Source organism: Chrysemys picta, chromosome 5 (assembly GCF_011386835.1).
Source record: "Chrysemys picta bellii isolate R12L10 chromosome 5, ASM1138683v2, whole genome shotgun sequence".
NCBI lineage: Eukaryota > Metazoa > Chordata > Testudines > Emydidae > Chrysemys > Chrysemys picta.
In genome coordinates, this window is record NC_088795.1 from 122,886,047 (window position 1) to 122,908,189 (window position 22,143).

The 22,143-nt window shown below is 42.5% G+C and overlaps 1 protein-coding gene and 1 long non-coding RNA gene across 5 annotated transcripts in view; one reads left to right on the forward strand and one right to left on the reverse strand.

The window, feature by feature from the left end:
* The window catches only part of RGS12 (regulator of G protein signaling 12), a 174,837-nt gene extending 162,730 nt beyond the window's left edge, over positions 1-12,107 (reverse strand). For 2 of the 4 annotated variants that reach the window (XM_065598271.1, XM_065598273.1), the window contains exon 1: positions 11,850-12,008. The gene's annotated coding sequence lies outside the window, so the exon portion shown is untranslated. Of the gene's footprint in view, positions 1-11,849 lie in introns of all 4 variants that reach the window. The other 2 variants (XM_065598272.1, XM_065598278.1) reach the window with 2 other exon arrangements.
* Positions 12,108-12,157: 50 nt separating this feature from the next.
* On the forward strand, positions 12,158-14,980 carry LOC135984015 (uncharacterized). Its single transcript, XR_010601949.1, has 3 exons — positions 12,158-12,384; positions 13,418-14,054; positions 14,733-14,980. It is a non-coding gene; the product is annotated as an uncharacterized LOC135984015 (long non-coding RNA).
* The last annotated feature ends 7,163 nt before the right edge of the window (positions 14,981-22,143 follow it).

The following is a 22,143-nucleotide window of genomic DNA, read 5'->3' on the forward strand; positions in this document are numbered from 1 at the left end:
TGAACAATTGTGGTGGACAGACCTCAATGTTGATGCAAAAATTATATTGATACAATTATAACTTTTAAAATATTAAGTTGTTACAACTTGTTTACTGAATGTTAAGATATAGCTACAACAGGGCCCGCCCAATTTTTTGACAGAACAACCCCATTTTAATTACGTTTCCTGATGGAACCCCAGAAAGCAAGGACAACACCATTTTGAAAAGCAAAATGGTGTCCTCTCTCAGCGTGATCTTGTATGCACCATATTCGAGAGGTCACGTTGAGCGGAGCAAAATGGCGTCCTTGGCACATTAGAGATCACCATGACCCCATATGCTAATAGCATGACCCCATTTGAGATCATGACCCACAGTTTGGGAACCACTGAGCCACAAGTATGTTACAGCCATAATACTTGCAAATAGGACAACACATATTATGTTTAGCTAGTTATGTTGCAAAATGCTAAAGTTAACCAAAGAAATTCTAGAATTGATGCGATCACCCACAGACAAGCACGTCAGAAAAGATAGCCCTCCCTAGCCGTAAACCCATGTTTTTTTACCCCACGAGTAGCTGCATTTTAAACTTTACCTTGCTTTATCTTTATACCATTTTCTTTTGTGCTGTATTTAAAAGATGGATTCGTTATTTAAATTTGTGCTTTGTACAAAATAGTTAATAGAAGTTTAATTGCTATAACAAACAGATTGTAACTCTATGGAGCTTAGTCAAGGGACAAACCCCTAAAAGTGTCTTATCTAGACCAGGACAACTCCCTTTCTGTAAAATACCAGCTTGATACAAACATAATCCTTATTTCAAGAAGACAAACCATGTACAACATTCATGTTTTAGGAAGAGACCTGATTGTGAAAAGGAATTTAGGATGCATTAATAAATCTGGGTAAAACTACACAAAGAATTCTAGAAATATCTTTGATGAAAATAATTTTATAATTATTCTAAAAACTTGATTCAGAGAAGTCTCTAGGAAAAACATGTAGTTGGATGTGTTTAAAACCTTTTATGTTTATTTCTTATACGTTGAAATGACAAACACCTTTGTGAAATGTATACTTGAAAATACGTTAGCTAAACAAAAAGCTCCTAATATAATTACTGTGTAATAGTAAAATGCTTTATGTACCAGCACAGAATGTAATGACTTTACTAAACTAATTACTAATGTAAGAATATTTAAATATAGAATATTTATATTAATAGGAAAATTAATTACTCACAGTGCTCAAGCAACTCTCATCCAACTCAGGAAGACAAGAAGAATCATACCAAAAACTGTCATGTAGAATAAACAACTTTTTTTAAATAACTATTTAAACTAATGACTCTCTTTAATAATTATTTAATATTGAAAGACTGTTTTAAAAACTGAAAACTTTATATAAAGAACAGGCGTGTTTGGACTTTTCAGAAACAGAATTTCATTTCCTGTTAAACTGTTAAAATTGAAGAAATATCTCAGAAAATTGACTGAATAAAAAGACAGTTAAAACTACCTTTAAAAGTTGTCTGATGCTTTTCTGCCACAAAAACAATTAGAAATATTGTGCATTCATTAAACAGACTGCATATTCAAGAGCTGAAGGTGTCACCTAAACCATCCCCAAGTAATGGAGCCAATGAGTGACAGCAACAAGCTTTGAATCTAAAGAAGCCTGAAAGAGGTGTGTTTTCCTATAATTTCATGGAACTAGGAAGAAGGGTATAAAATCTCTGAAGTGAGCACTTCTCAGACACACACAACCTTTGCTATCCTGCTTAAACAGCAAGCACTTATCAGTATATCCTGTCCAGCTCTACAAGCAAGCTGCCATAAGAGCTAAGAAAAACGGAGAAGACTAAGAAGAAACCAAAACCAAGGAAATCTCCCAACATTTCAACATGGACTGGTGATAAAAAGTTAACTAAGACACTGACAAGGGATTAGATTCAAAGTCCTATCATTTTACTGGGATATAAAAATGCTGTTGTAACTTAAAATACCAACAGTTTCTCCTGTTAATCACCAAATGATTATTAGTCCATGGATTCCTGGGAGGAGATGGGGCTAAATATTAGTAAACAAAAACAGTAGGATATAAGGTTCGTGATATTCATAATTGGCACATCTCAAGACAGTTCCTTAAATGACTTCTTTTAAGCAACAAATTTAAATATTTCTTTTCAATTTCATAGGATTTAGTTAAGATTGCTTACGTTGCCCATCTATAAACTGACTGGTTGTTGTTATTATTAATAACTAGACAGGGTCCCACCTGCCCGTAAGCAAATTATTTTGCCCATACACTATTTTGCCCAAGCAGTTTTTAAGTATCTAGTAAGATACCAAGACTGAATTCACAATAATTTAGGGAAACAATATTAATTAGTCTTAACTTACCAAAGTATGTCCCACCCCCCAAAGGCAGTCCATTTTCAAGGTTATAATTAGGGCTCTACCAAATTCATGGCCATGAAAAACATATCACAGACCTTGAAATCTGGTCTCCCCCTGTGAAATCTGGTCTTTTGTGTGCTTTTACCCTATATTATACAGATTTCACAGGGGAGACCAAAGTATCTCAAATTGGGGGCCCTGACCCCCAAGGGAGCTGCAGGGGGTCACAGTATTGCCACCCTTTCTTCTGCATGCCTTCAGAGCTGGGCAGCTGGAGAGCAGCAGATGTTGGCCGGGCACCCAGCTCTGAAGCAGCGCCCCGCCAGCAGCAGTGCAGAAGTAAGGGTGGCAATATCATACCATACCGTGCCACCCTTATGTCTGCGCTGCTACCTTCAGAGCTGGGCAGCCGGAGAGTGGTGGTTGCTGACTGAAGGCTCAGTTCTGCAGGCAGCAACCCAGAAGTGAGGGTGACAATACTATACCATGCCATCCTTACTTCTGCACTACTGCTGCTGGTGGCAGCTCTGCTTTCAGAGCTGGGCTCCCAACCGGCAGCAGCTACTCTCCAGCTGCCCAGTTCTGAAGGCAGTGCTGCCGCCAGCAGCAGTAGTAAGGGTAGCAGTACCGCAACTCCCCCTACATTAACCTTACGACCCCCACCCCAAAACTCTTTTTTGGGTTAGGACCCATACAATTATAACACCATGAAATTTCAGATTTAAATCGCTGAAATTGTGAAATTTGCAATTTTAAAAATCCTTCTGGTCATGAAATTGACCAGAATGGACCATGAATTTGGTAGGGTCATAGTTATAATCTCTGTTAAAAGCTCTCCACAAACACACATACAGAAGAGATTGTAACACAAGTAATCAGTCTATCATTGGTGTACTGTTACTTGTGTTCTTTTATGTTTTCTTTTCTAATAAAATAGACATGGTTAATAATTGAGGTTATTTTGCTTGATCTAAATCATGGTGTCCCCTAAGATATACAAATGAATCCCTGTGACTAAGTTTTCATCTACACTACAAGCTACAGATGTGTCTGACGATGGCAGAAAAAGTGCCAGGCTATGCCAAGGCCCCCAAGTCTCACTGAACACTGACAAATGCATAGCTGGAAACCAATCTGGTTCACCTATGTGTTAGCATTATTAAAATAGATGTAAAGTTTATAAGAATGTATTTAGACTTGATGAAATGCTTGTAGGATGCTGCATGTATTGGTGAGACACAGTGGGTGTATCTTTTATTGGACCAACTTCTGTTGGTGACAAAGACAAGCTTTCAAGTCTCACTTATAACATTTGTATCCCATGGTATAAAGTTATATTGAGTGTTTGCAGCGTAAGCCTCTGTAACTCACCAACCAGGAAAGAAGCATTAATTAACATAAAGTGCTCATCCTGCACACAAGAAGGCCCAAAGAAACCAAAATGAGCCATTGTGAAACATCGAAGTGTCACAACCCAATTGCCCCCTCTCCCTAGGGAGTCCCCTGGGAAGGTAGATCAGCACTGTATATTGCTAACACTATTGCAAGCATCGCAAAGCATTTTGGGGAGGGTTAAAGGTGTGTGAATGGAGAATGGAAGATTCCTTTGCAGGTTTACGAGAGGCCGAGGAGTGGTGGGGGGAAGAAAGAAGAAAGCAGAGAACGGGTTAACTCAATGCTGCAGCTAGCAAGCTCAGTCCGAAGATAAGAAGCTGACTCCAGCACAAGGCCAGCTGCTACCTGCCAAGACAGAAGGGGGGAAGTCCAACCCCCCCACCCAGCCAGGAGAAGAGAAGAAATAAGTTAAGCAGAGCTAACAGCAAGAACAATGAGAGCGAATGAAACAGCAACAGCAAAGGCCAACAGAAGGGAAAACAGTCTCCAGAGCCGGGATGTTTTGGGAAACCAGGGAGGCCACAGCAAGCCTGTTTGGACTGGTACAAAGAACACCAGGAACAAAGGGCCCTGAACGAACCCCAACCCCAAGGAGCCCAGGACTTAAAAACCCTCCTGAGAGCTAAAGCAACTCGGAGAGCACAGCAGATTCTTGGATGGCCTGGGCCCAAGACAGCACTCCCATCCACCTTCCCCGCCCCACTTCTTCTGACGTTACACCCAGACTTGGCCAGTCTGGGTTGTACGTGTGGGAGTATGAAAGTGGATTAGGGCTTGGGATATTAATGCTTTCTTTCTTCCCCTCAGTGATGTGGGAGCGTTTCCAGCACTCTCTGCTGTTATTTTATTATTTTATCAATAAAGGTTTAAAATGTAGACACTTGGTGTGCCTCGTCATCTCCTTCCCAAAAAAGATCCTGTGGCCAAGCCTGATCAACTGTGGCCCAGGCAGATTGGTAACGAAAATCTGTCACAAAAGGACTAAGACTTTGCTGATTGCCCTACACGCACACCCATTAAGAGGAGACGGGACTCAAATACCTGCCCCATCAGTTTGAATGCTGGGGGAAGTAAATAAAAATCCCTCGTGACGTTGCACTCTATATGATTTTATGAAAGTATGTTGATGAGTGTGAATATAATATAACTAAAATATGCTTCATGCAAAAGGTCTCTTGTAAAGTATCATTACAAAGCTTATAATCTACTGAGTGCGGTCATCCTATTTGTATAAATGTATCACTCTTGTACCTGAAACTAGAATTATGAAATATAACTCTGAGGGCCTACTGTAATTATGCAAAGTGTGGGCCATTAATGGTGGTTTGGAATCTTGATGGCTCCCATCAACCAGGACAACTGACTGTGGATGGCTCTGTTTGCAGCCAGGCCTTCCTGTGAGTCAGGCTGGGAGGAATGAAGGCTTGGGATCTTACAATGACATGTGATCATGTCACCTGAACTGGAATCCATCTTTAACCTGGTGTTTTTCCATTGAGAAGGAGGGGTGGGAACCCAGAGGAACAAAGGATTCCGCCTTATGCAACAGATATATAAGTGGGTGGAACAGAACAAAGGAGGCATCATAAGAAATACCCTAGCTACCACCTGAGCTAGAACAAGGGCTGTACCAGGTGAAAGGATTGTGCCCAGACCAGGAAGGCATCCAGTCTGTGAAAGAAACTTATTGAAACATCTCTGAGGGTGAGATTTTATCTGTATTCAGTTTTTTTACTGTATGAGGCTTAGACTGGCGTGTTTTATTTTATTTTACTTGGTAATTCACTTTGTTCAGTCTGCTATTACTTGGAACTACTTAAATCCTACTTTCTGTATTTAATAAAATCGCTTTTTACTTATTAATTAACCCAGAGTCTGTGTTAATACCGGGGGGGGGGGGGAAACAGCTGTGCATCTCTCTCTATCAGTATTATAGAGGGCGAACAATTTATGAGTACTGTTTTGCAGGAGGATACACTATATTGATACACATTTATTTAACCAATTATAGCTTAATTTAGATTTCAGATAATAAAAAATACAAAAAAGTACGTAAGTTAAGAAATGTCATTCGCCATTTTCTATTTACTGGAGGATTATTTTTTTACTCATGATTTATGTCAAAATGCATTTGGGTGGAAACTGGAACTCAACTAAAAATGCACAAAGAGCATTCTAAAACTGTTTTTTATTAGTTAAATAATATGATCTTAAATGTGCTGCATACTTAAAGGAAAAATATCAAAACCAGTTGTGCATTTTAAACTAACAGATGTATTAAACAAAGGATGTTATCTGTAGTTAGTGAACTGAATTGATTGTTTCTGGTCACCATGTCCTTCAAGTTTTTAGAAGCGATAGATCTCATCCCCTCACACCTAACTTTTATTCAGAGACTGGAAGAGAAAAAAAGGCTTTTCCTACTTTTTCAACTCCCAATAGGTTTCTCAACTGAATAAAGTGAAATTAAAAAAATATATTCTCTCTCTACCTGCAGAAAAGGCTACTGCTGTCAAAAGCTGGTTTAGCACTTCAACAAACTATGGTTCCAGGTACTTAGCTAGAAACTGCTCCACTTCAGTGGTTTGATTTTCTTTAAAATTTTAGCAGCAAACACGTATTGCTTGATTTTTTTTATTTAAATGATTTTCATAGATTTTAGCAAGTTTAGGTCTTAATAGAAGTTGTCAATTTCAAATAGGCTTTTTTTAAAAAAAAATACTTTATTAATTAGAATATTCTGATTTTTTAATCAATTTGATCAGCCCTTCCCTGGTGTGTGATTTGCAGGCATGCAGAACACTCACAACTGCAACCGAAGTCAAAGGGAGCTGTGCTTTGAACAAATAAAGTGCTATATAACTCTAAGTACCCTAAAAAATCAGGTCCTAGATGTCTCAAATCAAGCACACAAAATTAATGGATATTTTTTACCTTAAGTACCGGTAAGTACCCAACACTTACTAGCTTCCAAGATCAGGTGCATCCACATTGGAATGGCCATAGATGACCTTTGTAAATATTATTTTTATGGTTGATGATTAAAAAACAAAGAATCAAGAATTTCAAACTTTAGTCATAATTTGACCTCCTGGCATGTACTTAGACTAAAATTGGTAAAGCACTTTGAACATGGACAGCAATATATAAATACATGTACACATTCTTTTGCCAAGAGTGACATTTGTGCTTGCAGCATCTGAAACTTTAAATGCTTTACAAAACAAAAAACATTCATTGGCATCTCAGGTCTAGCTTTTAAAGTATGTTAGTTATTTCACTACTCTAACAATGAAAGAAGTATTTAAATGGTCAGAGATTGTGTCTCACCCTCTTGCAATTGGTACTTGGAAATGAATTATCCTGAATTGGAAAAAGACTCAGCTGAAGACTCAACTCTAGGATGTGCTCCCTTTAGAGGACTTCCAGATCCAAAATATGACCAGCTTTAAACCACCATGTAAAATATCAATTTAGCTTTATTTTTAAATTGTTTTCTTTTGACTAAGGGTATGTCTTCACTACCGGCCGGATCGGTGGGCAGCGATCGATCCAGCGGGGATCGATTTATTGTATCTAGTCTAGACATGATAAATCGATCCCCGAGCGCTCTCCCATCAACTCCTGTACTTCAGCTCGGCAAGAGGCGCAGGCAGAGTCGACGGGGGAGAGGCAGCAGTTGACTCACCGTAGTGAAGACACTGAGGTGAGCAGATCTAAGTACGTCGACTTCAGCTATGTCATTCACGTAGCTGAAGTTGCGTAACTTAGATCAATTCCACACACACACACACCCCAGTGTAGACCAGGCCAAAGGGTCAACATTGTTTTTTATCATCTCTGTAGATTCCAGTTATAATTTGGCAGTGCAGAGTGGTTTCTGTAAGTAATGTGTTAATATAGTAATTATCTAGCTGCCATGATAGCCCTTCTAGGAATCAAGAAAATAATTTAGCTTTAACAAACAAACACTAAGGCTTTATCTACACTACACAGCTTTTAGTGACACAGCCGTGTTTCTACAAGTCGGGCAGTGTAAACGCTGTTTGTCGGCACTTTTGCCAACAAAATACTTCCATCCCCTGCTGTAAGCACTCCTGCCGACAACGAACCGGTTACACTGCAACTTGCCGAGGCAAAACTTGTGTCTTTCGGGGGGGGGAGGGGGGGGCTTCTTTAAGCACTTGCGAATGACTAAAGTTTTGTCGTTCAATTGGCAGTGTAGACAAAGCCTAATACTTTTCACTTACATAATGCCTTCCATCCAAGTGTTAATTAATGTTTGTAAAGCACTTCTTAATCTCACACCACCTTTGTTAGGAATCAGTGGCAGAAAACAGAACCCAGGCTTTCTTACACCCAGTTCTATGCCTTAAGAAGAGGAATATCCTACTTCAATTAGGCCACACTCTTGAGTGTCCTAAAATATTAATGTACATCCAATTATCTCCATTATATTACTGTACTGTAATAACTTCTAAGTTAGTGCACTATGTTTTATTTATTTGGAACTAAAACAGTTTTTAATCCATTTAGAGTACGTACAAAAATGGTTGCAGCATGTTACTGATTTTTTTAAATTAAATTATATTTTAAATTAATTTTGTCGTAGGGTTCTGATGACATCATTAAGTAGGATGACATGGTTGCTATCAAAATAACCACTCACTGAACACGAAGATACCTGCAGAGGAGATTCCCTCACATGTTCGAAAATGCTAGTAGGGGTTATGCATGCATGTTAAGAGCAAAACAGGCCCATTAATTAAATAACCTTTGGAAAACATAAATGGTAATATGATCCCATGCAAAAAAGTATAATTTTATGACATTTCCGTATCCCTGTTAAGGATTAATAACAATAAAAAGTTACTACCGTAATTTGATAAAAGGTTTCACAAATTGTATTGACATTGGAATATTTTTTCAGCTCAGTAAATGAGACTGCATATGGTGTTTTATTACCTTGAAAACTTTGTATCACCTTACAGAAAGAAACATTTCCTTGTGTACATATGAGCTAAATGCAGCTGTTACAGTAGTGCAGGGGTTCTCAAACTTCATTGCACCGCGACCCTCTTCTGACAATAAAAATTACTAGACAATCTCAGGAGGGGGGACCAAAGCCTGAGCCCACCCGAGCCCCCACTGCCCATGCAGGGGGGCGGCGGCAAAGCTGAAGCACAAGGGCTTCAACCCCAGTCAGAGGGCCTGTAACCCGAGTCCCAACACGCAGGGCTGAAATCCTCAGGCTTCGGCCTCGGGTGTTGGGTCTCGGGCTTTGGCCCTGGGCCCCAGCAAGTCTAAGCCAGCCCTGGCAACCCCATTAAAATGGAATTGCAGCTCCCATTGGCCGGTTTCTGGCTGTGAGGACAGTGCTGGGGGTGGGGGCAGCGCGCGGAGCCACCTCCCCCCACACCAGAGGTGCACACAGATGTGCCAGCAGCAGCTGGCTGCTTCTAGGAGCGGCATGGGACCACGGCTGGAAGGCAGCCTGCCTGAGCGCCCCGCTGTGCCGCGGGACTTTTAGTGGCCCAGACTCGGAGATCGCAAGGGGGCAGAGGAGGCTGGACAGAAATGTTAGTCATGGTGAGCCGGACAGAAATGTTAGACGGGCCGGATCCAGCAAGCAGGCTGTATTTTGACTTCCCCTGATATAGAGAGAGTAAATGAAACAATGAATTCATACTGCTGGGGTTCATTGGGTAATTGTTATTGTTAATTTGGCTCCTGAACCAATGAGATCTGAGTATAACTGGCTGAAACTAAGGAAGAACTTCAGAACATGCTTATTGCTGCAAACAATGTCAGCAAGAAATATGGAGTGAGGATCGACATTAGGAAGACAGAAAGTATGATGATAAATAAACACAGAGACCAGAGATGCCAACTTTCTAATTTCCCCAGGGGTGCTCAACCCCCGCTCTGCCCCAGGCCCCACCCCCACTCCATCCCTTCCCCCAAAACCCCACCTTGCCCCACCTCTTTCCACGCCCCCTCTTCCCACCCCTCCCCCAAGCACACCCTGCCCTTGCTCTGCCTCTTCCTGCTCCCTCTCCTCCAGCCCACCACTGAACAGCTGATCCTTGGCAGACAGGAGGCGCTGGGGAGGGGAGGAGCTGATCGGCGGGGCTGTCGGTGGGAGCTGAGCCCCCACCTATGACAGAGATGCACAAGACAGGCAACACCTATTACTTGATGGTTGATAGGTGAAATAAGTGTAGGGAGTCTAATGGAAGATGTGATGAAGAAATCAAAAGAAGGATACAGTTTGCAAAAGTATTCAACAACTTCCAAAGACTTCTGTGTTATCAAAATTAAAACTCCATATATCCTCACTAAATTGCTAAACTGCTACCTACAGTCAATTCTCCTGTTTGGATTTGAGAGCTGGACACTTAAGAAGGACACTGAGAGAAGACTCAAAGCATTCAAGCTTTGGCGTTATAGATGAAAGTTAAAAATTATCTGGAAAACCAAAACTAAGAATGAAGCAGTGATGAGAAGGATGAGTTTTAAAAGAGCTCAATTACCTAAGACCCTAGGGCTTGGTCTACACTAAACCCCCAAATCGAACTAAGGTACGCAACTTCAGCTACGTGAATAACGTAGCTGAAGTCGACGTACCTTAGTTCGAACTTACCGCGGTCCAGACCCGGCAGGCAGGCTCCCCCGTCGACTCCGCGTACTCCTCGCGGCGAGCAGGATTACCGGAGTCGACGGGGAGCACTTCTGAGTTCGATTGCCTGCCGCCGAACCAGCGCGTAAGTATAGACAAGCCCTAGGTCAGGAGTTCTCAAACTTCATTGCACTGAGACCTCCTACTAACAACAAAGATTACTACATGTTCCCAGGAGGGGGGAACAAAGCCTAAGCCCTGCCATCCTGGGCAGGGTTTGGAGGGGGGGGGTCCAAAGTCGAAGCTCAAGGGTTTCAGCCCCAGGCGGGGGGCCCGTAATCTATTCTGAGTCCCTCCACTCAGGGCTGAAACTGAGTTCTAAGCCCTGCAACCCAAGGAAGTGGGGCTTTGGCCCCTGGCCCCAGCAACTCTAATGCGAGCCCTGGTGACCCCATTAAAATGGGGTCACGACTCACTTTGGGGTCCAACCCACAATTTGAAACCGGTGCCCTAGGTAAAAGATCACAGAGCAACTCACTTCCAGCACTCACATTGGAAAAGAGTGCAGGCAAACTAGGAAGAGGAAGAAAAGAGCCAGTTATATCTTCAGATGGACTGGTATCCTGCCACTGCTACCAACTCCTTGTGTGCCCTTGGGCAGGTCACCTAACCTCTCTCCCTCATTTTCCCCATCTGTAAAAATGGAATCATACATATTCACTTCCCAGAGGTATAGGGAGAATTAGTAGATGTAAAACACTTTGAACACAAATAGTGCTACACAATTGCCAAGTATTATTATCAGTAATGTGCAGAGATTTTGGTTTATAAATCTCTTTCCTAAAGAAAGGAGCATCAATCACAGCAGTGACCTCTCTGTGTCTCTGCCAAGTGGAGATAATAGCGTTTCCCCACCTCACAAGGGTACTGAAGTAAATTCATTAACAGGGCAGGCAGATACAACAGCGAGTGGGGTCAGGTAGCTGCTGGATAGTTGGGGACGTGCTCCTCGAGGGCCAGGAGCAGTTTACTGTACCCCCTCCGCCAGCCAAGCAACAGTTGCACGCTACTCTCGAAACAGTGCTACCCGTTAACCACCTTATCGAAGCAGCCTCAGCCTCCCTGGAGGGTGGAGCCGCTGGGATTGGGAGGGAAAAGCAGCACCCGGGTCAGTTGGGACCGTTTGAAAAGCAAGCAGTGAAATCGGAGTCCAACAAACCAAGCCCCATCCCCCCCCCCCCCCAAAGCCCAGCTTGGAACGGAACCACTCCCCGTCGCACACACCCAACGCCGCCCAGCGCAGGGGGTGTCTAACTTCTGCACGCTACCCCCCACCCCCCGAGTCCCCTCAGGTCTCTCCTTCCACCCCCGTCCCGAGTAGGGTCCCGGGCCGGTAGCGCACAGTCGGTTTGGTCTGGGGGGGAGCCCCGCTCCCAGACCCACTCACCGCCGTCCCCCAGGACTCCAGCTCCTCCCCGAGTCACCAACTCGCCACCGGTCACCGGGGCGACGGGCGCCTGTCTCCACCACCCAGCCCCTCGGCCACTGGCTGCAGGGAGCTGTCAGTCACTCACCCGGCAGGGGTGGCGGTCGGGTTCCCGACCAGCGAGACAATACAGAACCGGGAACTACAGCTCCCAGCATGCACCGCTGCCAGTCCGCCGCCGCCGGCCGCCTAGGCCCGCTGCGCGTTGCATGCCGGAAGCTGTAGTGTCCTTCTTGCTTCAACGCCTCACAAGGGGGCGGTGGGCAGCGCACAAATCCTCAGCGTGGGGACGGGAGCGTGCCCATCCTCCACCCGCGGAGTTATAATACGCATGCGCAGACTTTCGCGGGCCCTCCCCCGCACCCGAGGCTGGGGCAGCCATGGGGGCTCGAGGTGCGAGGCCGGCTGCCGGCGGGGGGACTGGGGCGGCAGAGGGCGCTCTCAGGATAACAGAGGCTGGGAGCTCGCAAAGTCAGGAGCGTGAGGGGTGTATGAGGTAGGCAGGACGAGGCGGACAATTTTTCGCTTTAAAGCAGATTTTATTTAAACCGAATACATTTCTTTTTAAAATTAAACCTTATTTAAAATTAAATGTGAAATTATTGCAACCTGAGTTCAGGGCTCAGCTTCCTGTAATCCATGAACATCCTTAACATTATATACAAAAAATATTAAGCCGCACATGCTTGGAGCTCCAGGTTTTAGTTTTAAAGAAAGTGGAACTACTGAACTCGTGGAAGCCCCTGGTGAAGCACCTGAAGCCAGTTTGTTGAAGTGCTTAGCTGGCTTTTAAAAGCAAGAGCCTCTTCTACAGGTGCTGAGGGACTCTTTTCTTCATTTTAAGTTTTTTCAACTAGCTGACGTCCATGACTAGCTCAGTGGAAGTTAAGAAACCAATTAGGAGTTGAAAAAGCAGGAAAGCTTGTTTTCCTCTTTCAATCTAAGAATAAAATGTGAGAGGGTGAGATTTACTAGTTCTAAAGTCAGTTCTATTCACTAACAACAGATAATACTTCCATTGTTTAATACAGCGGTTCTCAAACTGGTGGTCATGATTTTATTACGTGGGGGGGTTGCGAGCTGTCCGCCTCCTCCCCAAACCCTTTTTTGCCTCCAGCATTTATAATAGTGTTAAATATAAAAAATGTGTTTTTACTTTATAAGGGTGGGGTGTCAGACTCTTAGGCTTGCTGTGTGAAAGGGGTCACCCATACAAAAGTTTGAGAACCACTGGTCTAATACATCCGTTAATTATAAATGCAAAACATGTTTTGATATTTTTCTTATGTATTCAGCACAATTTAATTTAGTTTGAAGTAATAAAAAATTGTAAAATACAGTTTTTATGAATTTTAATTGAATTCCTATTTCCATCCAAATGCAACTTGAGAAAAAATTAATCATCTCATAAATAAGAAATGTCATTCAGCATTTTCTAACAAAAATGTAAAATTAAGAATCAGGATAAATGTATGGTAAGCTATATAATTGTTTACATTATATTTATACATATTTATTTATCCTTCTAGTTGGTAAAACCAAGTACCAAATTATACCAACCAAGGAGAATTAACCTTGCTTTAGGAAAATAACAAATATATTAATGCAAAATAAGATTTCATATAGACCATGACTTGTTTATACTGCTCTATATAATATACACTGAAATGTAAGTATAATATTTATATTCCAATTGATTTATTTTATAATTATACAGTTAAAATGAGAAAATCAATTTTTCAGTAATAGTGACACTTTTGAATTTTTGTGTCTGATTTTGTAAGCAAATAGTTTTTAAGTGAGATGAAACTTGGGGGTACACAAGACACATCAGACTCTTGAAAGGGATGCGGTAGTCTGGCAAGGTTGAGAGCCACTGAGCTATATGATGCAGGTCATTGTCATAGGAGTGCAAGATGGGCAGTAGTTTGTCTACTGTTGCCTCAACAAAGTGCAACCTAACCATAGCCTTTAATAGATAGATTGATAATGTCTATTCCAATGAAGGGAATTATGGAAGGGATTATGTTGGAAGAAAAGAATAGTTAAAGTGAACTGTGCTGAGACCCTACTTCTTCAGTTCCTGGCTCCCAGTTCGTGTGGAATTCTATTCCCATTTCACACACCCTCCATGATCTGAGGCTCAGATTCTTCAAAATGTTCCTTGTAGGTATAACTACACAGAGCCACAACAAATTGGCACTGAGGTCTACCCATGTGGCACAACTTGCAGGCTAGAGGCTTTAATTTCTATGCCAGAGTCTCTTAGTCTACAAAATGGGGATAATGGTACCTATATTCAAGGCTATTGTGAGAATGAGGTAAAGGTTGTGAAATGTTTGGAAGATTGCTTTTACAAGTACTAAGCATTATTATTAGAGTTGGTCAAAACAATGAGAGGAGGAAGAATTTGCATAAAATGTTTTCTCAAGAGTTTTCTGACTAGCTACCGAGCTGGTTAAAAATAATAAAGCTTTAGCAGAAGATGAAATTTTTATTAAAAATGACATACCTTTTGGAAATTTCTCTACCAATTTTCCTATGTAAACGTAATTGCCCTGTAATAAAATCTCGGACCTGTGTCTGATCCAAATTTCCATATATGTAAGTGTAAGAGTAGATAATTTTATTTACAAGTAATAATAAGAGAATATTTCTTCTTTCTTTTTCTTTATCCTCCAACACCCCCTCAGGTGTATAAGGCATCCACCAGTTTCTGCCACCATTTATTTTAGTCTTGTGCTGGTCTATTCAGGCTTCTGAGTGTCATGTTGATGGATTTCACTTCTTTCTCTGTTGAACTGTGTAATATTTTTCAAAATTGCCCTCTGTTCCTTTTTCCAGGTGGTGTCATATTATCACTAGCTGTGGAAGTCATGTTGATGGCATCCTTACAGTGTGTCCTAAATATATCTGTTCTGATTTTGCAAGAAACTCTTTCCAGTGGATTCTGAAGAACTTCCACGGGCATTTATTTTGGAATGAGTTGATCTTTTTATCCATTTCTGTTGTAGATTTCCATGACTCTGCTCCATAATTGAGGACAGACATGATACTGGTATTAAAAAATTGTATTTCTCTGTCAGTGCCAATCATGCTACTTTTCCAAATCTTTTCAAGTTTATGAACATGGTTTGCTCCTTTTGATATTCCTTGATTGACATCTAGCATGGTGTTACTATCATTGCACATCTCACTGCATAGACAGGTAAAATGACTTACTTTTTCAGGTTTCTCTTCATCCACTCTAATGGTTACCTGTGGGACATGGATATCCATATATTTTGGCTTCCCATTGTTGGTGAACAAACCAACTTGTTTTGTTCTATCTGGCAAAAGCTGTGTCATTTCCTCCATTAAGGGATGTGTTGAACTAAGCAGGACAGTGTCATCCAATTGCACTTTATCATTTGTACATAAAATTCCTCTGTGGCCTTTTGTGGTTACTTTCCTCATGACATAGTCAATGATCAGTGCAATCAATAGTGAAGACATATTATACCCTTGCCTTACTCTGGTTGTCATTGAAAACCATTAGCGGATGTTGTCACCATCTCTGGCTGCACATTCAGCATTATCATATAGATTGGGGTGGGCAAACTTTTTGGCTCTCAGGCCACATCTGGGTATGGAAATTGTATGGCAGGCCATGAATAGTCACAAAATTGAGGGTTGGGATGTGCGAGGGGGTTGAGGGCTCTGGCTGGGGGTCCGGGCTCTGGGGTGGGGCCAGAAATGAGGTGTTCAGGGTGCGGGAGGGGACTCCAGGCTGGGGCTGGGGGTTGGGATGCATGGGGGCGTGGCTTCCGAGTGGGGCTGAGGATGAGGAGTTGGGGGTGCAGGAGGGTGCTCCAGGCTGGGACCCAGGGGTTAAGAGGGCAGGAGGAGGATCAGGGCTGGGGGAGGGGTTGGGGCACGGAAGGGAGTCAGGGTTGCAGGCTCCAGGTGGTGCTTACTTCAAGCAGCTCCTGGAAGCAGCATGTCCCCCCTCTGGCTCCTACGCAGAGGGGCAGCCAGGCGGCACCGCCCCTGCACCTCCCATTGACTGCATTACCTGTCAATGGGAGCTATGGAGGCGGCACTTGGGATGGGGGCAGAATGCGGAGCCCCCTGGCTGCTCCTACGTGTAGGAGCCGAAGGGGGGACATGCCACTGCTTCCAGGAGCCGCGTGGAGCCACAGCATGCGCGCAGCGGGGGAAGCCCCCAACCCTACTATACGGCTGGAGCAGGGCAAGCCCTGGACCCTGCTCCCCAGTGAGAGCTCGAGGGCCGGATTAAAATGTCTGAAGGGCCGGATGCGGCCCCTGGGCCGAAATTTGCCCACCCTATATGTAGATCCTTGATTATTCTAATTATTTTTGCTAGTGTTCCATAATATGCCATAATTCTCCAAAGACTGTCTCTGTGCATGCTTTCCAAAGCCTTCTGGAAGTCTATACAATTTATCACCAAGAGGTGCTTGCCTCTCCACACTTTGTTCTATAACGGGTTGGCAACCTGCGGCATGCGAGCTGATTTTCAGTGGCACTCACGCTGCCCGGGTCCTGGCCACCGGTCCAGAGGGCTCTGCATTTTGATTTAATTTAAATGAAGCTTCTTAAACATTTTAAAAACCTTATTTACTTTACATACAACAATAGTTTAGTTATATATTATAGACTTATAGAAAGAGACCTTCTAAAAACGTTTAAATGTATTACTGTCATGCAAAACCTTAAATTAGAGTGAATAAATGAAGACTCGGCACGCCACTTCTGAAAGGTTGCCGACCCCTATTCTATAATGTGTCTGAGAACAACAATATGGTCTACATGTAATCTCAGTTGTCTAATTCCTGCTTGTCCCTCTCCAAGTTGAAGGTGTCTGTTTATTGATATGTTGTAGGATGATGTTTCACATGATTTTCCCAGGCCCTGAAAGTAATGGGATTAGTCTCCAATTATTGCAGTTGGTAAGGTCACTCTTCATTGGGAAAAGAATATTTAAATCACTGATATTTAAAATTTTAATATGAAATTTGTGATATTTGTAAATTAAAAAAAACAAAACCAAAAAAAACCCACCACCACTTGCCATATTTACATATGTTCTTGGGTTAAGTGGACCTCCTAGTGCAGTGGTCCCCAACCTGTGGGGCACACTGGGGGGTGGCAGAGGAACATCCAAGGGAGTGCAGCAGGGCCTGGCCTAGCCCCCATGGGGGGCAGGAAGGGAGCACCACCCAGCCCCGCTCTGACCCTAGATGCACTCTGGCCCTATCCCCAGCCCCGCTCTTGGCCGCCGGCCACTGCCCATGGCCCAGCCACAACGCCGTTTCTGGCTGGGGAAGGGGAAGGGAACACTTTCCATTAGTGGGGGGAGGTTTGGGGGGGGAGGGCATGAGAGGAAAATTTTGGGTACCACTGTCCTGGTGGTATAGATATTGAGTCTTTTTTTTTTTTTGTATTTGTATTGTGCATTATGTCATTTTTTTTGTAATTAATTGAAATTATAAATACAAGGATTAGCTACCTATAGGTGCAGACTAGTGCTGATTTAAGGACATATGAGATGATTTATCCAAGTTCTGGTATCCCAAAAGGTAATCCTAATTCAGATGGACAATCAGATCACTATGTTCTGTGTAAACAAGCAGGGAGGCACCAGGTTGTGCTTTGTGTGGCAGGAAGCCCTACTGCTGTGCAAGTAGGCTTTGGCTCTCAAATAATCCTTGTCACCATGTACCAGGCAAGGATGGAGAATATGACTGCAGATAGAATGAGTTGCTCCATCATGGATTCTCACAAGTGGTTTTTAAATCAGGAAATGAGAGTAAGATTTCTACCACTCCCCTGAACAACAAACTCCTGGTCTTCTGCTCATGATGCCAAAAATATGTCTTCACTGAAAACAAGGTGTGTTCTTAACTCTGATGAGCTGACCCAAGCTAAAATAGCAGTGAAGACATAGCATCTCTGCTTTTAATTCAGGTTAGCAACTTGAGTTAAAGGGGGTCCTGGCCACCGGTCCAGAGGGCTCTGCATTTTGATTTAATTTAAATGAAGCTAGAGGGGAGCCTGGGGTTGAACTAGAGCTGTTACCCCAAGTAAAAAGATAAATTGCTGTGTCTCCACTGCTACTGTAATCCAAGTTAAGAACTCACTTCTTGTTTTTTCAGTGAAGACATAGCGCCAGAAGGGACCAAGCTTCCACAGTCCTGATTGAGCTCAGCAGAATATTCCATTTTTCTCGTAATCATGAATATCATCAGAGCAAGGTTCAGATCACAAATGTTTACTTAGGCCAGGAATGTTTGCTCCATCCGTCTAAGAACACTGTTTCTGTGCAAGGGTCTCAAATCCTTCTAGTTTTTTGGATGGAAACTGGCAGAAAAGGGCTGGTGTTTTACAGGGTAATGTCTACAGCCTGAGTTTATTCACAATACATCCTCAGACATGGTCTGTAAATCAGGGTCTTACTACATGCCACATACACAAACCTATCTCCTTTGTTTACTCTCCTTTTCAGGAAAATTACATCCTTTGTTCATGGGGAGCCACTTCAGTTCATCTTGACTTAGGCAGAATGTGGACCAGACTTTCTGTATCCTATTATCATTCACTTTGTATAGGGTTTACATTTAAAAACCCCATTGGTATGTACCCTGTACTGTGGCCTTTAAGGTGATTTGGATAAAATACTTGAAATTGCTTGGTGCAAGTGTCCCGAACCTCATTCATAAAAAAAGTCATTGTTACCAGGAAATAATTTTAGTTTGATCAGTGTACATAAGAATGGCCATATTGGGTCAGACCAATGGTCCATCTAGCCCAGTATCCTGTCTTCAGACAGTGGCAATGCCAGATGCTTCAGAGGAAATTCAACAGAACAGGGCAATTATTGTGTGATCCATCCCCTGTCATCCAGTCCTAAGATCTGGCAGTCAGAAGCTTAGGGACACCCAGAGCATGGGATTGCATCCCTGACCGTGTTGGCTAATAGCCATTGATGGACCTATCGTCCATGAACTTTTCTAATTTTTTGTGAGCCCAATTATACTTTTGACCTTCACAACATCTCCAGAAAATGAGGTCCACAGGTTGACTGTACACTGTGTGAAGAAGTACTTCCTTTTGTTTGTTTTAAACCTTCTGCCTATTAATTTCCCCTGGCTCTTGTGTTATGTGAATAAATACTTCCTTATTCACTCCTCCACACCATTCATGATTTTAAAGACCTCTTGTTATCTCTTTTCTAAGCTGAACAGTCTGTCTTTTTATGGACTCTGTTCTATACCCCTGATCATTTTTGTTGCCCTTCTCTGTACTTTTTCCATTTCTAATGTATCTTTTTGGGGATGGGGAAACCAGAACTGCACACACTATTCAAGATGTGGGTGGACCATGGATTTATATAGTGGCATGATATATTTTGTACCCGGTATTATGGTGCCCCATTGATTATCAGTGTGAAGGCTTGTCCATGTTATGAAAAGAGGCCGAGGTTAGTTCCGGATTAACCAACACATACTCATATCCCCATTTGCTGCAAACTATTGTTTGTGTAGACATGTTCTAAATTCTATTTTCAGGGTCTATTAGTTACACCTAGGTAGCAGTCACAGTGGTACTGGGGTTGTGGACATACAAATAAGATCCTAATTTGTGATGAATAGTTGACTTTTAGATTCCATGTTGAATTTTCAGAGCTGGCAGTTAGAGTAAACATCTGTTTACTTATTTTTGATTTGTCATCAGTGACAGACAATAAACATGGTACACCAAGATACCATTTTCACTAAGGATACATCTGTATTGCAAAAAACAAAACAAACCCACAGTCACAAGTCTCAGAGCCTGGGTCAACTGACTCAGGGGTCAGCAAGAAGGTGGATCTCGGAGCATGGGTTCCAGCTCAAGTGGGAATGGCCAACACTGCCATTTTCCACTCTGTACCACGAGCCCGAGTCAGTTGACCTGGGCAGTAAGACTCACTGCCGCGTTGTTGTTGGGGGTTTTTTTTGGCAGTTGTGACAAAGTTCCTTCTCTATCTTGGTAGGGCCTGCGCTTATTGGCGGATTTTCTCGCCTCAGAGATTCACCATGTGGGTTGGGGAACAGCCCAGAGACCTTCCCCTCTGGTAGAACCCACAGTCCAGGTCAATTGGGAGGTTTAGGGGGAACCCGGTCCCACCCTCTGCTCCGGGTTCCAGCCCAGGGCCCTGTGGACTGCAGCTGTCTAGAGTGCCTCCTGGAACAGTTGCACAACAGCTACAATTCCCTGGGCTACTTCCCCATGGCCTCCTCCCAACACCTTCTTTATCTTCACCACAGGACCTTCTTCTTGGTGTCTGTTAATGCTCCTCAGTCCTCCAGCAGCACATCCTCTCACTCCCAGCTCCTTACACCCACACCACAAGCTGCAGTGAACTCCTTTTTAAAACCCAGGTGCCCTGATTAGCCTGCCTTAATTGATTCTAGCAGCTTCTTGATTGGCTGCAGGTGTTCTAATCAGCCTGTCTGCCTTAATTGTTTCCAGAAAGTTCCTGATTGTTCTGGAACCTTCCCTATTACCTTACCCAGGGAAAAGAGACCTACTTAATCTGGGGCTAATATATCTGCCTTTTATCACTCTCCTGTAGCCATCTGACCTGACCCTGTCACACAGTATAGACATAACCTGAGTCACTTTTCAGAGAAGAACTCAATTTTAAGAAAAAAAATCTTCTCCATGGAATTCTATTATGTCTGGGTGCACAGATCCTTTGGGGCTTCAAAGAGGCAGGGGTGAGTCTTGGTACATTAGGTGGCATTTCCCAAGGGGGTTTCTATGATCCAACCCCATCACACTTCCCTCCTTCACACCCCCAACAAATTGCTGTGATTATTCCCAGAGCCCAATAATACCCCTCCTAAAAAAAGAAAGAGCCCAAGAGAGCAAGCCAAGACATTCTCTCCTTCTAGGGAGAGAGAATTGTTGATTCTGCTTTGTTGTCAGCCTCTACTAACTGAGGAACAAAGCACTGAATTAAACCCAGCGTATGTAACTGCATCCATGCAGGCAGACCCCTGAACCTGCATGGCCACCCTGGGAAAAGTACATCTCTTTTCCAGTAAATCTTTTGCAAAGTAAGCTGCCAGCCTAGCAATACAGCAGTAGATTAATGAATTGAGGATGAGAGTTTGAGACTGAGGCCCCAATGCACCTTTTGGGCAAACACTTGGACCTGAGTATTAATCTACTGCTATGTTCCCAAGCTGGCAGTTACCTGTGTATTTCATGAAACAGGGTTCTGGTTATAGAATTAACTATTTTTCTGTTCCTTTGCAAAACAATACAATATCCTTGCAAAAAGCCTACAAAAATAGAAGAGTAACAAAAAAAATTGAAGAGATTTTTTTCCATAAAATTTTTTTACTGAAAATTTTAAAAGACACTTCTTAAAGAGTATAATAAAGTTCAAGAAGGTCAAGTTTTGTCTTTCCAACTATTTCAGTGCCTATGAATGCTTGATTTAATGTTTTTACTTCAATGGCATGTTTGCAGTTGGTACAAATTTTATTAAAAAGAGATTAACCAGTATATACAATTAAAGTTATAAACTTCTTTACATACTCAGCCGATGATAAGAAGTACTTATCACGGCTTGAAGTAGGCTTGTTTAACTGATGAAGTTACAAGAGTCTCACTTTTGCATGAAATTAAAATAAATATATATTTAGAAAATTAATTATACCTACTTTAAAAAAGATGCGCACTTGACTGATTCACAAACAAAACTTGAACTGGTTTAACTAAATTGGTTTTTAATTTGGTATATTTAAACCAGTGCAAACCCCTATGAGGACACATTAAGGCCCTGTCTACACACAAACTTGTAAACAGATTTACTGAACCCAGTGCAAATTTGTGGTAGACACCCTTACTTCAGTTTAAGGGTAGTTTATTTCAGTTTGTCATAATCTGATATTTTACCAATTTAAGTTAAATTGAAATACACCCGCTTAACCCAAAATAAGGGTGTCTACAAAGGATTTTTCACCTTGTTAACTAAAATAGTTTTTTAAAGAAGTTGAACCAGTTCAACTTTCACATGTATACAAAGTCCGTGTGTAGACAAAACTTTTAAATCTGTTTACAACTGATTTATATTAATTCAGTTAGATGATATGGGCCAGTTTCCCAATTGCCACAATTGCTCTGCTGCACAGCAAGCAGGAGGCTCCCAGGAGCAGCTCCAAGGCAGAGGGCAGGAGCAACACAGGGCAGTGGGGGG